The following is a 14,283-nucleotide window of genomic DNA, read 5'->3' on the forward strand; positions in this document are numbered from 1 at the left end:
ACCATTCAGGACATAGGCACAGGCAAGGACTTCATGACTAAAACACCAAAAGCATTGGCAAAAAAAGCCAAAACAGACAAATAGAACCAAATTAAACTTAAGAGCTTCTGCACAGCAAAGAAACAATCATTAGAGTGAACCGGCAACCAACAGAATGGGAAAAAAATTTTACAATCTACCCATCAGACAGAGGGCTAATATCCAGAATCTACAAAGAACTAAAGCAGATTTACAGGGAAAAAAAAAAAAAACCATTCAAAAGTGGGTGAAGGATATGAACAGACACTTTTCAAAAGAAGACAAATATGCAGCCAACAAACATATGAAAAAATGCTCATCATCACTGGTCATTACAGAAATGCAAATCAAAACCACATAATGGCGATCATTAAAAAATCTGGAGACAACAGATGCTGGAGAGGATGTGGAGAAATAGGAACACTTTTACACTGTTGGTGGGAGTATAAATTAGTTCAACCATTGTGGAAGACAGTGTGGCAATTCCTCAAGGATCTAGAAATAGAAATTCCATTTGACCCAGCAATCCCATTACTGGCTATATATCCAAAGGATTATAAATTGTTCTATTATAAAGACACATGCACACAAATGTTCATAGTGGCACTGTTTACGATAGCAAAGACCTGGAACCAACCCAAATGCCCATCGATGATAGACTGGACAAAAAAAATGTGGCATGTATACACCATGGAATACTATGCAGCCATAAAAAACGATGAGTTCATATCCTTTGTAGAGACATGGATGAACCTAGAAACCATCATTCTCAGCAAATTGACACAAGAACAGAAAACCAAACACTGCATGTTTTCACTCATAGGCAGGTGATGAACAATGAGAACACTTGGGCACAGGGAAGGGAACAACACTCACAGGGCTAGGTAGGGAGATGGAGGTGAGGTGAGGGGGGGACAGCTGGGGGGGAGCGGGCAGGAGGGGGAGGGATAACACCAGGGGAAATGCCTGATGTAAGCAATGGGGGGAGGGGGGATGGAGACAGCAAACCACCATGGCATGTAAGTACTTATGCAACAATCCTGCAGGATGCAGGACATGCACATGTACCCCAGAACCCAAATACAATTTAAAAAAAAATTTTTTTTATCATATCAGCAGTACTAACCATGCTTTTCTCTGTAGGAGCATTGTCTTCAGAGCCTCAAAAAGCTCACTGTACAGTATCTGCTTCTGGGAGAGAGTGATGGTTCTACTGGTCTCCATTCTTACTGTACAGAATTGTTTAATAAAGTGATTTCTGACTATTTTCCTGAAATTAACCAAAACACTAAGTTCTTGGTTTTCTTGATTATTATTTTTGACACTGGGAACTTTATGAAGTTTGTGGTTATAATATTATGGTTCTTGGATTTTTTTAATAAATTCCAAGGCATATTACTAATTTATTCATTTTTATTCATTCAACAAATATTCATTGGCCATCTGCCATGTGACACTCATTATGTTGGGTGCTCGATGTACAAAGAAGAAGAAATGGCTCCTGTCCTCAAAATGCTTCCAGCCTAGTGGAGTAAGAGTCAAGCCAAAAGACAGTTCAACACAGAAAGATGATTTGTACCTTGGAGGACTGTGAAAAACACCATGGGAAGGAGAGATCAGGAACTCTAAATCAGAGAGCTGAGGAAGGCTTCACAGGGAAGGTGGCATTTGATGTGAAGCCTAAGAGATGAAGGGGTATCTGCTAGGCAAGACTAGAGGCAGGGAACTGGCCTTTCAGGAGAAGGGATAGATTACCTAAGAAGGAACAAGAATGGGATAAGGGAGCCTGTCCTATGGAATGAACTACAAATATTTAAGGCAGATGTAGTGAGGTCATATTTTTGGAATGCATATAAAATATAGAATAGACTCCAAGTCCTCAGAAGTCTGTTCTGATTCCAAGAATCTGATAATTGTCCAATTACACAGGATAATGTGTGCCAGGTGGCAGGAGTTCAGAGATGAATAGATCAGTGTCTTCCTTCTAGAGGTTCATGGTCTTGTCTAAGCTGGTATTCCAGCAGCATAAAACTTAAAGATTTTTTCTTATTCGATAAATCAGAGAGATATGGTTCTGCCCACATATCAGCTCATCATTAGGTAACTGACTTACCCTTTGAGGGCCTCAGTTAGTTCATCTATAAAACGTGGGCCAGTATACTTACTCCTAAGGGGCTGCTGATGAGTGATAAAATACATGAAATTGTCCAGCCTCATGTTCAACACATGGCAGATGCTGAACAAATGTTAGTTACACATTTTATTTGTAAAATAAAGAATTCCATTTTTATTGAAAACTAAGGAGATAAATAGGCATGTTCTAGCATTCAGGGAAAAAAAGAGGTGAAGATAATTAATAATCTGTTACCTCTTCCATTTTTTCCCACCCAGCCCAACTCACAGAAGGAAAGAACATGTGAGGGGAAAAGGTAGTCAACACTAGACCAGGATCCAGGCAATGGGAGAGAGGAGAGGTCGATGTTTGTTCACCAAATATCCCCAGCATCTAGTACAATTTCTGACCCAAAGCAGGCGCTCTATAAATCTTTGTTGAATGAATATATTATCTGCAAATTGGATCTGCGTTAAACATCTACACAAAGAAAGATGCATAGTTCTAGAATTGAAGAATGCACATGCCCAATGGCCAAAACCCACCAAGAAGGTTAAAAAAGCTAAGGATGTTTAAGCTTGGGAAAGACGTAACCCACAGAGATGTGATTTCTGCCGTCAAGTATTTAAAGCATCATCTCGAGAATGACTGAGTTGACTTGACTGGTGGGGCTCCAGGAAAATGTGCTAAGAGCAACAGGAACAAGTTACATGGAGATGAATTTCAGTTCAGTTCTCTTTTGGAGCAGTCTTCCCATGCTGCTCCATTTGAGGGTGGCCTCAAGTATGATCACATTGTCTGTCACTGATGTGTTCTAGTACAAGATCCCATAGTGGGCTCTTGAGCATCAAATGGACAAGTGGAAAAGATAATCTTTAAATTCCAGGTTTCTCTGGTGGATACTTGTGGTTTTAGTCTGACACATGCCTCCTTTTCATGAACTTCCCGTCCTCACTCCAGGTGGTTTTGGTGAGGTTGCCAATGGCAAGGCTGCACTCCATGCCTCCCTCACACCTTCATCCCTACCCCTGGAGTAGTGGGCTTGACAGGAGCTAGGAAAATCAGCAGCTCTTTATGAGAGGTGGAATTTGAGTCTTAAGCAAAGGTGCACAAAGTCAGAAGATGCTTGCCATTGGAAATCTGATGACAGCCACCCTTGGAACCAGTTCATGCGTTTCTAATGCTGAGGTGTCCTGGGGTCCCCTGGTTCCTGTCCTTTCTGCCGGCTGTTTGTTCAGCAAATACTTTAATATTATGAGTTACTCAATAGCTTTGGCATTAGCCCGTCCATTATTAAACTAGTGGGCAAGCGAACACTTTCTCACAAAGGAAAAACTCTTGTAGAGAGGATTTATTAGATCTATGACCGATTTTGCAATCCATAGCATAATATGGCGGCTTGTTCCCCTACCAAAGAGATGCTACAGGGTAAAGGGGGTCATCCACATCCCCCAGCCATGTACTGTAGTATCAACGTGGCAAGCATTCTTGAAGAACTAGAAAGGAGGCAGTTTCAGGAAGTGCAGTCTCTCTGTCTTTCTCTCTCTCTCTCTCTCTCTCTCTCTCTCTCTCTCTTTCTTTTTCCTTATAGTCTACATCTTTACATGATAAGTGGAGTAGTCTAATTAAGAAAGGTGCAGAAAGAAAGGAGGGAGACTCCAGAGAACAGAAATGAAGAAAGAAAATAGAGGGGAGGAGATGTATGTCTTCAAAGAGTAATGGCCTCCGCAACTCTTAAAACACAGCCTTCGTCAACTAATTACCAATTACTAGGCTATCAAACCATATATCAAACCATAAAAGTTAAACTTGCCCACCCTGCCTGCCTGTCTTTAAAAGGAGAGAGAGAGAGAAGAAAAAAAAAAAGGAGGCTGATGCCAAAGCCCCTCAGTCATGATGCTCAAAATAGAAGCTATTAATTTAGCAGAGATCATGTGGCAGCCTTTCAAATGGCCTTGGCGTGAACCCTGAGGCTCAATAGGAAGGGTTCTCTCTAAAAAGCACCACATTTGCATGCCATTCCCTGACTCTACCCTTCCCTAAGGAAGTCCGAGTAGGTGAGTGGCATGGTAGGACAAGCACTAGGGCTGGATCCCACAGGCCTGGGTTCAAGTGTAGGGCCTGTCACTGACCATCATAAGGCTGTAGTAGAAGTCTGCAGTTTGGGGGCTACTACTCAAAATTTACTTCCTTTCCTTACCCTACTGGCCTTCCTTTGCAGCAGAGCATATGGAAGACATAGGGGAACTGTATCAGAGTGGTTCTTGTCTCAACGATGGGGACACTTGTAGGCAGGGACTTGGTGTGCTAGATGCCCCGCAGGGCTCACATTGGCTCCATCCAGCAAGAATCGCCCCATGACTCTCACACCTCCAAACACCCTGGCAGACAATCCTGCACAAGGAAAGTTTATAATTAGCTGAAAACCCCTCTTGGTTTTATGTAAAAACGTAGTTACTTTTGCCCTATTTTTACACTGAACTATCCAGGAGTACAATTACCATGTAAATCAAGAGAATATCATATAATATTAGTTTGTTCAGAACTGCCCAAGAGTTGATAGCTAATTCGCAAAATATCCCCAATAGCAGGACTGCTGGCAGTGTTCACAGGGTGTTAGCAAAACAATATCCCTGAATCGCAGTTCCTGCAAATTCATGGTGATTTTATGGCTCGAGCTTCTCATCTTCTGAAATAGCCACACCTGAGACATTACTTGTTTATTAAATATTAAATGCATTATGATTTTATTAAATATGGCTTTACTTTTACTTCTTTGTTATAGTTAGGGAACATTTTAAAAAGTTTTTTGTGTGGGAGAAATGCCAGATATAGGTGACGGGGGCAAGGAGGCAGCAAACCACATTGCCATGTATGTACCTATGCAACAATCCTGTATGTTCTGCACATGTACCCCAGGACCTAAAGTGCAAATAATATATATATATATGAAAGTTTTGTGTGTGTGTTGAGGTAGGCATATTATCTATAAATTTCATATAAAGAAAACATAATAAAATATTTGTAATGTTTGTATTGTAAGCCTGGTGTCTCACTAAACACACTCTGGGAAGGCTTTATGCATACAGCGTACTGGAGGGTGCCCCTGGGATCAACTGTGGGGGACCAAGGAGATAGGATGCTTCTGAGGGAGAAGCTGAGCTGGGACACAGTTACGACAGAGGTATAACCCTTCCCACAGGGAGCTCTGGTGCTGGGATGGCCCTTCAGAGCAGTCCTGTCTTGGGGCAATGAGAACGGGTCTTTACACCCCTGCACTTACCTCTCATTGGATGCAGGACGCCCCTGGGGAAGGGATATGAACTTAAATGAGAACATGAACTTCTGCTGAGGGCAATTTTTGGAGAGAGGCTCAGCTGAGCTCTTTCAACATTCTGGGCAGCTGGGGGTTGAAGGTCTCAGTCTTGAACAAGGCCCTGGGAGCACACCACAGTATCCACTACATTCCACCCTTGCTCTGATCAGATACAGGTGCTTAACATAATAAGTTCTGGAAACAGCTTCTGCATGGTTCTGGTAATTCTCTTTTCTGGAGAAACTTAAAATAAGAAATGTGTTACTCTGCTCAGGCTGCTATAATAAAATATTATAGATTGGGTGGCTTAAATGACAGAAATTTGTTTCTTTCATTTCCAGAGGGTGAGAATTCCAACATCAAGGAGCTAGCAAGGTAGGTTTCATTCTGAGGCCTCTTCTCTTGGCTTTTATTTGGCTACCATCTCATTGTGTGTTCACATTGCCTCTTATTTGTGTATATATAGACAGAGAGAGAAAGAGAGAGAGAGAGAGAGAAGGCACTCAAGAAACCTTTCCAGTGTCTCTTCTTGTGACCTCTCAAAGGCCCCATCTCCAAATATCATCACATTGTATTTAGGGCTTCAACATTTGAATTTTGGGGTGACACTAACATTCAATCCACAACATCAAATTGCTATTTGTCAGGATTCTCCAGGGAAAAAAAACCAGTAAGTTATAGACATAGATATAGTTATAGATCTGTTTAAAAGCATATGTATATATTTTTTATGTCGGTACATATGTATATACTTACATAAGAGTGTGTGTGTGTGTGTATGTCTCTATGTGTGTGTGTGTATACAGAGAGAGAGAGAGAGAGACAGAGAATGAGAGATTTATTATAAGGAACTAGCTCACATAATTATGATGGCTAAGAAGTCTCAAGATCTGCAATTGGCTGGAGATCCAGGAAAGCCAATGTGCAGTTCCAGTCTGAAAGCCATCAAGCTCTAGGCCTAAGAAGAGCTGATGTTTCCGTCCAAGTCCAAAGACAGGAAAAGGCCTATTTTCCTGTCTGACCTCAGCCAACAGGCAGGCAGAGCTCCTTCTTACTCAGTCTTTTTCTTCTACTCAGGTCTTCAATTGATTGAGTGATGACCATCTAAATCAAGGAGGGCAATCTGTTTTTCTGAGTCTACCAATTCAGATGCGAGTCTTGTCCAGATACATCCTCACAGACACATGTAGAATAAGGTTTAACCACAGAAACTACAGAACCTGTTTATGTCTTTGCCTGTCTGTCAGTTCCCTGGTATGAGAAGCCTGAAATGACCGAGTGACAGCCAAAGCTTAAAATGTAATGGGACTTTTTCTCTGTGCCTTGGTGGAAGTTCTCCTGCTCTTTGACAGAACCGTTAAACCTACATACTGCAGAGTTATGGGAATGGGAGACACAAAACCGCCAAGTGGATAACTGGGTATGATGTTAAGGGGGGTCATTTCTATTTTCACCCTTTAGTTCTCAGACTCATGCATTCAACTCACTGGGGATCTATGTATGCAACACAGTACAGTGATCTATGGTTTAGGGTATACGGTGCATGCTGAAGGGTCATGTCCCATCTTTGTATATCATCCCCAAGCCATTTCATCGGTGGTTATCTGAAAAGGTCACGTCAGCACTCCAGCTGATGGGCAAATTTGGGGCAGTGTACCACATCACATGGTCAGTTTATCCCATGGTCATGCTACTGCTGCCACACTTCCATTTCCATAAAGTGGGTTCCCTACAGGGGTCTCATAACAATAGATAGACCACTCTGCAAGCTCTCAGATGGCAGTGCTAGCTGAGGTGATGCAGGCAGGAGAGGCAAACCTAGACGAGTGTCAATTCCAGTCTAAGTGAATCACAGCCCTTCCCAAGGTGAAAGGAGTCCATCCAATGTATCAACTGGCCACAAAGTTGCTGGTTGATCTCCTCTAAAAGTGGTGCCACATCAAGTGGTCAGCACTGATCTCTATTGCTCATGGAGTGAGCATTCAACCATGACAAGGGCTGGATCAACCTTGATGTTGAAGTGGGAGCCCATTTGTGGCCTCCATCCCAACCACCCTGGCTACTCCATCACTGTGTTCACTGTGCCAGTACTGGAATGACAGTGACCTCCTGGCCAGCATCTCTTGGCCATGTCATTCCGTCTGCCTGTTTGTGCCATGGCTCTTCAGTGGTAAATGCTGAGGCTCACATGAGATCGACAGGGTTTCACTAAAATAGTGCTCCTAGTATTCCTAGGAGTGAAGCACACTGCCTCCAGAAGCCACAAGAAAGGCCTATCAGGCATTGTGCTTGCTCCCTAGTAGTGGGAAGGACAAAATGCAACAGTTTAACCTTTGTTTAGTAGAGGATGTCGTTCACACACCAGATCATTAAGTTCCTAAAGAGTTCCCTGATGTAGGAGTCCCCGAAAACTTAGTTGGAGTAATCCCAACCACTAGGGGGCATTTGTCTCGACATAGCCTCCAACATGCATGCCACTTTTTGCTCGTCCGTTCTCTTTAGAATTAGACTTTTCATATGGAGGATGTGTGTTATATCCTTAATGCTTCTCCATTCCAGTCTTGGCATCTCACTCTTTCTCAACCAGGCCTGACCTCGGTAAAACAGCCTTGCCTGGACTGAGAAGACAATCTTCCCTGGGCCTCTGTTTTTCTTATAATTAAGTCCCAGCCTCGATTCTCATCTTTTTCTACCCTCCTGCTATAGAAAAAAAAGAGAGAGAGTAGCTTTACATGCTAACAAGGAAGCCCACTGACCTTCACAGTTCATGGTATATTGATGGTTGATCACCCTGACCCTAGTTAGAAGCAGAAATGGAATGTGATGTCATTCTAAATCAAAGAAGACTAAAATAAACATATGTTAAAGAAAAGGGACCAGGTGTGGTGGCTATGCCTAGAATCCCAACACTTAGGGAGGCTGAGGTGGGAGGATTGCTTAAGGTCAGGACTTTGAGACCAGCAAGGACAACATGGCAAGACTCCATCTCTAGAAAAAAAAAAGAAAAGGTAAAAATAAATTAGTTGGACATGGTGTGTTCACCTGTAGTCCCAGCTACTCAGGAGGCTGAGGTGGGAGGATTGCTTGAGCCCAGGAGTTTGAGGGTGCAGTGAGCTATGACTGCACCAGAAAAGAAAGGAAGGAGGGAGGGAGGGAGGCAGGGAGGCAAGGAGGGAAGGAAGTAGGAAGGGAGGGTGGGAGGGAGGGAAGGAAGGAGAAGGGGGGGTGAGGGGAGAGAGGGAGGGAGGGAGGAAGGAAAAAGGATGAATAAGTCATTTATGTACACCCTCCATATGCCAGGCACATAATAAGCTTTATTTCATTTATTATTCACAAAAATCCTGTGAGGTCACCACTGTTATTCCTATTTTATGAAAAGGAACTGGGGCCCAGAGGAGTCAAGCAAGAAGCCTAACATTACACAGACTGGTAGAGCTGAGATCTCATCTGGCCCATCTGAGTCCAAAGCTCATGCTCTTTTAACTATATGACAGAACCTTCCAGATGGCATCATCCTGAGCAGGCAATTTAGGAACAACTTCACAGATGTACATTTGAATAGGCCTTGAAGGATGAATCGGACCGCTTAGGCAGACGGACTCTGAAGGTGAAGGAATAATGGCATAAGTAAATTCAAAAGCACAAAAGATTAAGGAAAAGCACAGTGTGCCATCCAGGCAGAGCAGAGGAAGGGATAGAAAGTAACAATACCTACTTTGAATCAGGATGGAACCAGGTTCCTTACATACATTAGAGGTTTTAATCAGTTTATTTGTACAGAGGCTGCCCCTCTGTAGTCTATAGATTCGGTCAGGGCAAAAACCACATCCCAGCATCCTGTTGAGTCCCCATCGAGTACTGAGTAAAAGGCTAATGGATAAATCAGCCCAGATAGATTCCATCACTCACTAGCCACGTGTCCCAGGCAGAACATCTAAGTAAGGCTTAATTTCCTCATGGGCAAAATGGAAACACTAACTCCTACATGGCAGCCATTCAAAATATGTCTTATGGGTGAATAAATTATCTCACTAGCCCTGGCAATTGGTTCCTTTATCCTCATTCTGGGGACAAACTGAGACCCAGAGATGTAAAATTGCCTGAAGTCACACAGGAACTAGGTAGGAAGGTATAATTGGGCATGGATCTTCCTAATGCCGAAGCTTATGATAGATGTGTCTGCCTGCCGTGGGATCCATGGATAATGGAAGACTGAAGATCACACCAAGGGATTCCACAGGTTCTGCTGCAGGAAGGCCATGGTGTATTTAATGTGGTGACACGGAAGGCTCTAGAAAGGGACGTAGACATGGTTGGAACGATGTGGGGGAAGAACAAACTCAGTGAGGAAAGAGAGTGCAACCATCACGTGTCCATGGGCCCCACAAGTATTTGAAGAGCTCCTATCCTCAGTGCAGCTCTGTATGCGCAGAAATGTTCCAGCTCGCCCACTCAGGGCTCTCTATTTACCTAATTTTTGCTGGGAGCCAGCCAGCTATTCAGTCCCCTGCTGGGGTACAAGACACCGTGACAGATGGCAGTGCCCAGGCTGGGAAATAAGTTGCACGTTTCTGCCAATAAAACTAGCCAGAAAAGCAGGGAGGTCGTCACCGGTGGGCAAATTAGGCAGGAGTCCTTGGGTTTGTTTGCAATGTGGAGTGGCGTGGAACACAGAGAGTAACTACGTCTCCCAACAGGCGGAGCCAGAGGCCCACAACCTCTTGTGAGTAGGAGGCAGAAATCCAGTGAGTCCCACTGACAATCACAGTCTCTCACGGAGGAAGCACACAGGGGCACTTAATTAGCATAGCATGTGTCCTGATGAACAGGCATCTGACGTAAATGGACAAGAAAAAATGAAAACGGTCACCGTTTGCAGGCAGATGAAGAACTACCCAAACTCACTGACTCACCTGTGAGCCCTAGAAAGAAATCTGAAAGCACCTTTACTCATTCCACAGACCAGACAAAACCCAGAGCAGTGACTTAGCTCAACTCCAGAAGAGGCAGAAAGAGAGGGGAAGGATGAGGTTCGAGGATTGAGTTTCCCTTCAGGCTGTTTCAATCTTTTCCCAGGCTTTCGGCTCCTTTGCTTTCGAAGGTCCTACCTCCTGTATCTCACAGCTTCCCAAACCAGTAACATGCACCCACATTCCACACGAATGTAATTCACATAGACCTAAACTATAGACGAGTAAAGTTGTAATGGGCAAGTGGAGCTAATGTCATTTGACATAAACATTTAACTAAATGAATATTGCTTTTGATTGGACAGTGCTCTTTTGCTATTTTCGAGCTAGTCATTGTTTCTCAGGTCCCACGTCTTTAAATGCTCTTAAACAGCCTGCGTGCTACAGGCCCCATGCTCGGAGTACCTAATGGAGACCTCAACTCTGCCACGTAGTAACTGTGTGAGCTGTGTGGTCTCGGGCAGGTCGCCCAGCAGAGCTTCAGTTTCTTCATCTATAACCCCGGGAGAGCAATGCCTGCTTCACACAGCTGCTATGAGAGGCCCCGTTGGGAGAAAGTGCTTAGTGCAGAAGAGCTACGCAACAAAACTGCTTTGTTTTCACTCCATAGGTCCTTGGGAAGCCAGGAACAATAAAGAAAAAGGGGGAAGGAATCACCACTCGCTCCATACATAACACATGACAGACTCTGAAAGCCCCTCATACATAACATCGCATTTGGTACTGCCCAACATCCTCATATGGAGTAAGAAGCCATATTATCCCCTGGTTGTAACCGAGGGCATCGCGGTGACAAGACTGAGCCAGGTTCATACAGAGCTGGGAGGTGGGAGCAGGTAAATGCATGGAAGGAGGTTTTCAGAGAACAAGACATTAGAGGAAGTTGAGTTTTTCTCTCACATCCTTGCTCCAGCATCACAAAGATTACATTTTCATCCCTTCGGTAATGATGCAAGTAGGGATTTCAGAATCTCCAGAGTGTGTGGGGTCTTTGGAGGGGCAGTGGAGAGAACGACATCCCAAACTCAGCCCACCTATTCAACGCATTGGAGGGAGGCTTCACAGTCCAAATGGTAGAGATGACCCTGAGGTCCACAGAAGACCTGTGACGTGGCCAACAGTGGATCACGGACGGAAAGAAGAAAAGGGAAAAAAGTTTTGGAAGAAAAAGGGAACGCGCATACAAACATATGCATACACGCATACACACATACATAAATGTATGTATTCGTCTGTATATATGTGTCACACACACACAAGCATCTTAGAAAAGGAAAAAGTATCTCCAGGTGCCTGGTTATCTTAAGAATACCAAGCCACACGAATACCTTCTCAGAAGACCAAACATCAGCCATGTTAAATGGCCTGTACAAGTGCTAGTCAAGGCCAGGGTCCAGGTCAGACAAAGGGGAAACAATGAATAGTTTTTCTACATACGCTGTGTATTCCGCATACTTCTTCCTTTTTACAAGTAAGGATGCTGAGTCTCAACATTTTTGCAATTTGTTTAAGGTCATAAAGCTAATAAGTGGTAGAATCAGATCTTGAACCAGGTCTGTCTAATTCCAAAGTCCAAGCCTGTTCCCCAGATGTCAGTGCCTCGGCATAGTCCAAAGGTTTACAGTTTTTTGTTATTTCTTAAATCATCTTAATATAGCAATGGACATGCTGCAAGCAGTATGCTGAGTATTTTTCACTGGGAACTGAATATTCTAACTTCTAGTTTATAGGTGAGAAAATGAAAGTTACAAGATATAATGTAACTTGACCACACAGCCAGCAAGGGATGGTTCTGACCTAGGATTTAGGGCAATCAATCCCTGTGTTGTTTCCACCCTAGAGAACTTCCTCCTCACTGCCCTGAAGCAAACCACATTAACTGGCATCCACACAACTAGGCGTCTGTAGAGGTCAGAATTCTGCAGGTGACAGGCAAGATAAAAATCCAGGAACTTCTGGGGAAAGCAATGCAGAGTGATTCCCTGTTGACATGAGTGCATTCCTGAACCCTTGCTTCTCAGTACTCAAAAGAGGTTACGCTCTCCTCCATGCTGATCTAGTAAATGAGTTTGCATCAGCATAAGCTGAATAGAGGAGAAAGAGGTATCAATCCTGGGCTTCTAGTCTTAATGACAAAGCTGTAATTGTATCCCTGGGCCAGACAGCTGCCAGCTTCCTGAAAAAGGAGATGATATCTTTTAAGCTTTAAGGAGGCTTTGGTTAAAAATAAACACAGACAAAGTCCTGGTTTTACTCACTCTCCTCCACCCTCCACCAAGGGGGAAGGAAAAGCCAATGGAATTGTAATTGGTACAGGCATCTGCTAAATAAAGTAACACAGACATGCAGTTCCGCCCCCCCACCCCGCCCTGTGCAAGGTGAGAGTAAGAATTTTATATGAGTTTGTGAAAATTCAACAACAGAAATAGACTGCAACGTAACAAGCAAAGGTCATAAATAAAGCAACAACCTTGCATTAATGGGTATGGCATGGGATGCGAATCTTGATCAAAAATCTAACAGGCAGAGGCAGGCAAGAATCAGCTCTTGACTTGCTTTTGACTGATGTCTTGGAAATGGTCCATAACAACCATGAATTCCAATTTGGCTGAGTAATTCTGTCCAAAGCAGAACCTAATAAGGGAGTCATCAGGACATCAGATTGCAGCAAACTTTGGAAGACTATGAGCAAATTTTATGGAAGCCAATCAATAAGTGGATAATCGTGAATGTTACGGTCGTGCCCAGCACTCCATCCACCCTGAGATGAGCAGGGACTGTCAGTAAAGAGAGTGTCTAAACAAGGAGCAAGCCCAGAGGAGATAAACAAAGCAAGGAAAAGGAACGGAATAAATATAGATTCAATGGGGAAAAAATTATTTTCACTGTTATTATCATTATTATTTTGTAATCAAACACTTATGAGCAGATGTGTTCCAAAAAGCACCTTGGTTAGTGGCTAAGAAATAATAATGCTCCCGGGTCCCTTTTCAGTCCCAGGTTTGGTGCCCATTTGTCTGCAGGGACTAAGCTACTTTTCCTCCACCCTTAAAGCTGCAATGTCCCACTCTTTCCCCAAGGGAATTGCTATGCTAAGGTCTGGTCGCCCTCTCCCTCCAGGCTGCCTCTAAAAGCACCTCATAGTCTCTTTTTTGTTGTTGTTTTAGGAGTCTTACCACTGACCACCAAAGAGAAAACAGGAGAAAAAACTAAAAATTTGTGAAAAGTACGAATACATCTTATGGAGTTCTTACCACTGTGATCCTTAATCAGCAATGATGAGAAGATGGAGCCAGTAGGGGGCAGTGCAGTGCAGTTCAAGGCACTCTGGCTCTGAGGCCAGCTGCAGAGGGTTTGAATCTCAACTCAAGCACCTGTTAGTGGGGCTGCCTCAGTGATATCACCTAAAACTTGTGAGCCTCATTTATATGATTAGGTTTTGTGTCCTCACCCAAATTTCATCTTTAATTGTAATCCCCAAGTGTTGAGGAACGTGGTGGAAGGTGACTGGATTATGGGGGCAGGTTCACCCATACTGTTCTCTTGAGAGTGGGTGAGTTCTCATGAGATCTGGTACTTTTATAAGTGTTTGGCAAGTTCTTCCTTTACTCACCATTCTCTCTCCTGCCACCACGTGAAGAGGTCCTTGCTTCCCATTCTGCCATGACTGTAAGTTTTCTGTAAGTTTTCAGCCATGTGGAACTGTGAGTCAATTCAACTTCTTTCCTTTATAAATTGCCCAGGGTTCGGTATGTCTTTATAGCAGTGTGAGAACGGACTAAAACAGTAAATTGGTACCGCAGAGAGTGGAGCACTGATGAAAAGTGTGGCACCCGAAAATGCAGAAGCAACTTGGAACTGAGGTT

The sequence above is a fragment of the Aotus nancymaae genome, unplaced genomic scaffold (genome assembly GCF_030222135.1).
Source record: "Aotus nancymaae isolate 86718 unplaced genomic scaffold, 86718_ANA_hifiasm-v0.15.2.pri h1tg000076l, whole genome shotgun sequence".
Taxonomy (NCBI): Eukaryota; Metazoa; Chordata; class Mammalia; order Primates; family Aotidae; genus Aotus; species Aotus nancymaae.